Below are 6525 nucleotides of genomic sequence, written 5' to 3'. Positions count from 1 at the left end.
GAGATTCAGAGGGGAACCACTCAAGCACCTGGAGATGACCTATGCTTCACGATGAATATCCCTTTTCCAAAATGTTTGGGACTAGCAGTGCTTTGAATTGTGGATTGGTGGGAGGGAAGGGCTTTAGCATATTTGTATTATACTTTCTGCTTGAGCATTCCTAATCTGAAAACCTGAAATCCAAAATGCTCCAATGATCATTTCCTTTGAGCATCATGTTAGCATTCAAAATATGTTGGATTTTACAGAATTTTGGATTTCAGATATTCAAATTTGGGAGGCTAAACCTGTACTAAAAATTTTTCCTCTGTCATTAGAGAATTTTATAGCTTCTTGACCACATAGGAAGATACCTTTGAAAAGATCAAGTTTGTGACTAGGAAGAAAAAATATGAAGGAAAAAAAGAGAAATATTAGTTTGAAACTGCTCATTTAAAATGACTATTTTCAATCAATGACAATTTGGAGATATTAAATACATTCTGGAATAACTTGTCAAAAGAAAATAAAAAAGAAGAGGTGCCATTACTGATATTCTCCAAGGTTTTTCTAATAAGATCAGGGTCAGTGGTGGGAAATAAGCTGGAAGATGAATAGAGTGTCAGAATGCAATTGAGTTCCAAGCAGTCACAGCAAGTTCCCCAGTAAGCATAGCTTCAGCAGCTTTGTTCCTGAGGATGGTTAGGGAGGCCTTTGGTGAAAACAGCCCGGAGAGCAGCTGCCTTCTTACCACACAAAATTGTGTTGGACCTTCCTTACTTAACCTATTAAAAAGCGTCCATTGACATTCTCCTGTGAGTTAAGGCAGAGAAGGAGGTTGCCTCATGAACCTCTCTGTTCCTCTGATTCTGCACTCATTTCGATTTTGTTAAGAGACTTCAGTACATTATTTTCATGGCCCAGGTAAAACGAAATTCTAGCTCCACCTACTAGCTGTGTTCCTTTGGGCAAGTTTGTAACTCCTCTAAGCCTCAGTTTCTTCATCTGTAAAGTGGAATAATAGTAATATGACTAACAACAGCAGCAAACATTGATAAAATGAGGATTTCTCTGTTGAGGCATTCTGCATTGGAGATACTTTATCTCATTGGATGCTCACAGTCCCCATGAGGTAAGTGTGATTACACCTACTAACAGCTGTTATTATCAAGAATCATGGTTGCAGTTCAGAAATTACTAGAGGAGACATTTTTTTTAAATCCTGGTTATCTTTTTTAAAGAACAAATGACTGTGCAACTTCTATGATAAACATCATTGCCAGAGAGGAGTTTTCATTATTTAATAAGTGGAGTATTTTGGAAGAGCTTCTTCATGTAAATAGGTATTGCTGCCTTCAACTCCTACTGATTTCTCTCAGGGCAATAGGATATAAGACATTTAGTGGGCTGAAAATATATACTACCTGGTAAATATAAGTGTGCAGAGCATTTAGGTGTGATATTGATTCCTTGTCAAACTCAGAGACAGAGAAAGAGAAAAAGAGAACAAAGGGAGAGAGGCAAAGATGGAGACAAAGAGAAAGACAGACTGAAACAAAGGGAGAGAGAGAATTCGTTCATATGCCTCATTTGGCACTCTTGAAAATGAAGGAGGAAACCACTGTGTCCCCACCTGGGACCCCGATTCTGTGACCTGCTCGGATATGGTCTGGGAATTCCCAACCCAGCAGAACCCAGGAATGCATGTGTTTCATCTTCAGCAGGGTCCTGTCAGGCCCTCTCTACCCGAGGCCTCAGTCCTGCACAGAGCACTTTCTCCTTGAAGAAGGAAGGGAAGATTCCATCCAGCTCACCCCCACAGAACTGCTGTCTCTTCTCTCCATCCCCGCAGGCCTCCAGTCTTTTCTCTCTTTCGCTCTTGTTATGGGAGTTGTGAGAAAAGAAAAATCAATTCTCTAGTTAAGGTCAGCCAGTAAAATTTGCTCCTAGGTCCCCTAACCACAGCCTGATGAATCCAGCCACACTTCTCCCAGGTTACAATTCAATAAAGCCTCCTAATGGCCTTTATCATGACGTCCCTCCACACAGGCTCACAGCAGCACCTTTCATGCTCCCTTATAAACCTCCTTGTAGGGTAATAATTTTGTCTTTTAGTTTTTCTGGATCACTTTGGAGGTGAATTGGGCCAGGGTAGGGGGTGAGGGTGAGGGCTGAAAAAAAAAAGCTCTGGGCTTTTAGCCACATCTAGTTATTCCATTTAGGTTTTGCAGCAAATTATTATAGTGTAAAAGGTAGCTTCAGAGGGTGCTGACTGAGGAAGACTTGACAAGGTTACTCCCTTGGCTTTACCTGGTCCCTGAGTAGTTATGCTGCAGCATCTTTTAAATCATTCATTCATTTATACTAGACCAAGTGTGAGAAATATACATATGTATATGTATATCACATATGTATATACATATATATAAGTGTGTGTGTGTGTGTGTGTATATATATATATATATATTTGAGACAGAGTCTAGCTTTGCCACCCAGGCTGGAGTACAGTGGCACAATCTTGGCTCACTGCGACCTCCACCTGGGACTACAGGTGCATGCCACCACATCCTGCTAATTTTTAAAACATTTTTTAGTACAGACGGGGTTTCACCATATTGGCCAGGCTGGTCTGGAAGTCCTGACCTCATGATACACCCATCTCGGCCTCCCAAAGTGCTGGGATTACAGGCATGAGCCACTGCGCCCAGCCTGTGAGAAATATTTTATGAGCACCTATCATGTGCTAGAGAATGAGGCTGCTGAGAAGAAAGTCCTGGGTTGTTGCTCCCAATCTAAGTTGGGGAGACAAACCAGTAAGTCAGTGAGGACATTAGAATAATGGTATCACAGAATCCTTAATTGTTTTTCAAGTGGCAAGAGAAGCCCCCATTTTCCTCCATAGGGGCAGAGAATTCAGAGAAAACCTCTCTCCACACAGCTGCCATGAACTGAAACTTGAATGTCAAGGAAGAGGGAGGAGATATGCTAAAGTCCATATCTACCATGTGTTAGCCATGTTACCTTGGACCTATTACTGACACTTTTAAAATGCAGGTTCCTGAGCCCTAAAATAGGTTAGCCTTGCTTGCAGAGTTTTTGTGAAAATTAGCCAAATATAAGTAAGTGCTAGACTTACATCCTTATATCCACCACAAAATAGATACTCAATGGATGAGATTCTATTTTTGTTATTATGTATAATAATTTTTACGTATTAAGAGTTTATCAAATATAAACTCAATAATAATTAGAATTTGAGCACGAACCATTGAAGAAATGAAAAGCTTTCAGTTTCATTGATATTTGCAATGAGTGTAGAGGGGAAGGGTAGGAAATCTGGACTGGAGACGTATGTGGGAGTCAGTTTATTGAGAACCTTGCATTACAAAGCTTAATGCAGTACAGGCCTGCCATGCACTGGCTCCTGCATTGAGAAGTAGAGATTCATTGAAGGTTAACCACTTTTTGGGAAAGGGGGTGTGTAAGTAATTAGATATCCAGATGATGATGTGGCCCTTATTGCCAGCTATCTGATCTCAGCTCACAAAGCCTTGGTTCATTTACCACCTAGACATGGAAAATAAAAACCCAGACACTACTTTGCCTCTGAAGAATTCTCAGCAATTTTTCAGAGTAAAACATCCTCTGTGAAATTCTTGAAGATTTCTCCCCATCACTCTGAAATGCCCTGAATTTCAAGCAGCTACAATGTTGCTGACTCATTTCTAGCTTCATAAGGATTTGGGTTGACTTGTCATATGTTATAAATCTCCAGTTTATGGAATCGCCCTACTGCTGTAAGGTAGACTTGGAAGTGTGTCAGAGGGATTCAAGGTGGGCAAAACAGAAGTTGAGCTTGTGTCCCATTATTTTGTTCATTTTATTTTTTCAGTGAAGGGAGATCTTTAATATTTTTTTTACAGAGGGTCATTATTTAATTTTCATCTTAAGGAAAAAATGTCAAGTAGTCTACTTTAAAGGTACATGTCTATGTAAGACTGATTGTATTTAACACTAATTTCCAAGGGCTTCCTTTAATCTATTATAGAATCTTTCTGCGTCACTCATGGCAAAAGTATGTCAGGCCTTTGATAGGAAGCAAATTTTCTCTTTTTAGGATTTTGGTGTGACTTTGTCTATTGTGGACAGGGACATGCAGCCACTTTAATAAATTGGACACTAAAGCCTATGTGTTAAAAAGAAAATGCAAAGGTATGGAAACGTGCAGTAACAGACACAAAGGCTACACTAAAGACAAATATAACTTATGTTACAATTTTGTTTTGGTTTGTCTTTTCCTAAGATTCAGCTATGTTGGCAGAGCCCACAGAATAAATACTATAGGATTTGAATATAAGTTTGCAAGCAATCATACGTCAGGGCAACTCTTTCCTATTGAGAGTAAACTTGTTTATGCCTTTGCATGAGTTGCTCACTTCTTCTAGAATACACAGATGGATGGACGGATGGTTAGATAGCTGGATGATGGATTGTCAATAACAGTAGCCCTTACCTGAAAACATAACTCCTGCGCTCAGTGTTATATTTCTTTTTTTAGCTTTCAAAAAGATATAATCTCTGAATTCACTAATTATTGTTACTAATTTCTTTGAGGTTATTTTGTATTGTTTTGTTTTGCTTTTTTGCTACACTTTTCTTGACTGCCTTCTCTTTCTGGGTTTAAACCTCCTTGAACTAAAGCCAAGGTCAGAGAGAGTAATAACGCAGTATAACAGCCTGCCTAGTAAAACATATCTCTTTATTAGGAAATTGAGCTTCTGTGTTTTACCAAGCTGTGGTTTCTTATAGGAAGAAATGCTGACTCACAGAACAGGCAAGGTGTTGTGTACATGCAAATACACAATTTTATGTTTTAGGCTGATTTCATTAAACAACAGATCTGTGGTATCTGAGAAGTTGTCAAATACTCAGGCTTGATTTTACATAATTATACAATATAGAATAACATTAGTTCTATGTTTTTTTTTTTAATTGATGTATCATCTCTCTCCTTCCCTAGAAATGTAAGCTCCACGGGGGCGAGAGTTTTGAAGTTTTTGTTAACTAATTATACCATCTTGTAAAACAGTGCCTAACACTAATAGAAACTCATTAATTATGTGAATAAATGAGTAACTTAATTCAAAATCACAATACTCTCCTTTATTTTTTTCCAGTTTTTTCTTCACGCAGGCTTTTGGTACCCCTTGGGGAGGTTTCGCAGCATCACCTACAATGAGAGAATTTAGAGTTACTCTTAAGTTCATGTCAGCCTCCATGGGAGGCTGAGATTTCCATGCTCATTCTTTCTCCATGATACCAGCTGATTTTAAGTCAACCTTTTCATATTTTTCACACTCTTTTTACTTCTAGCTTGGCTTTAATTAGAAGCCTATTTTTTCTTAGATTTTTTTAAATGTACATACATTTATTTTCAAAATTTTATTAAACTTAATTTTATGCTTTATTTTGTTCCTCACAAACTATATTACATTTTCTTTGTACCTTCTCATTTTCTCTTCTCCTATGTGATTCCTTCTTTTCAAGTCACCAAACAGCAATTTGCCTGAGTTTCCTGATAACATCTCTCTTTATTTTGGTATCTTCTGCAGTATTTTGTAGCCCTTTTAAAATTTAGCCAAATCAAATAAGTACATTTCATGTACCTGGCAGGAAAGTGTTAAGCATTAACTCCTAATAATACACTCCTCATTAGTCATCCTTTCAGGTAAGTTGCCAGATGGATTTCAAGTGATAAATGGAAGGTCATTCAAACAAAGATCTATTTTCCCGGATAGGGGAGGGGCAGTGTTCCAAAAGTCATATCTAGAAGCAAATTCTTTCTAATGACAGCTGTCGTTTTTCCAAAATGACGATAAATAGTCTTTTGCAAAGGTTTAGTAGAGGCATCTTTTCATATGTAACAGTAAGGACAGTTTTTACCAAGTTTCAGGGCTCAGCTATAAAGACAAAGGGACAGAGATCAAAGCAATTGATTATTGATGTAAAGGACACGGATGGTTTGCTGTCTATGGCGGTGAGTATAAGTATTGTAATTACGGGGCTTTGAATATATTCAATGAGATTCTGTGTGTCTTTTTGAGTAGGTAGTCATGAAATGGCAAAGTAATTAAGACTGAAGGGAAAAAAGAGGTTAGAAAACAAGACTGAAACACTCAGTACCCTGTACCATACCACCCACTCCAATAGCAAAAAGATACCATCGATTCCCAAATCAGCATAGATTTGTGTTTGAATCATGGCCCATACCTGTACAATGTGTGTCTGCAATTGTTATTTTATATCATATACCAACTCCAACTGATGGTAGTGGCTGCCTAGAATTTTGCATTAGGAAGGATCCTCCAGTATGAAGTGGAATCTGTGAGAAATAATGCTATAATTATCAGCAATGTCTTATGGGCATCAAACCTGCAAGTGCTAGCATTAAGTTCTATGACTTTTTTTTTGTTTATTTATGTCTAATTATTACTTCATAGTTTATTTCATTTTCTTCTTTTTTGGTGGTGTTATTTCTAAATCTGG

The sequence above is a fragment of the Sapajus apella genome, unplaced genomic scaffold (genome assembly GCF_009761245.1).
Source record: "Sapajus apella isolate SASKATOON/1434 unplaced genomic scaffold, GSC_monkey_1.0 scaffold5, whole genome shotgun sequence".
In the NCBI taxonomy this organism is placed as follows: domain Eukaryota; kingdom Metazoa; phylum Chordata; class Mammalia; order Primates; family Cebidae; genus Sapajus; species Sapajus apella.
This window is presented reverse-complemented; position numbering follows the sequence as displayed.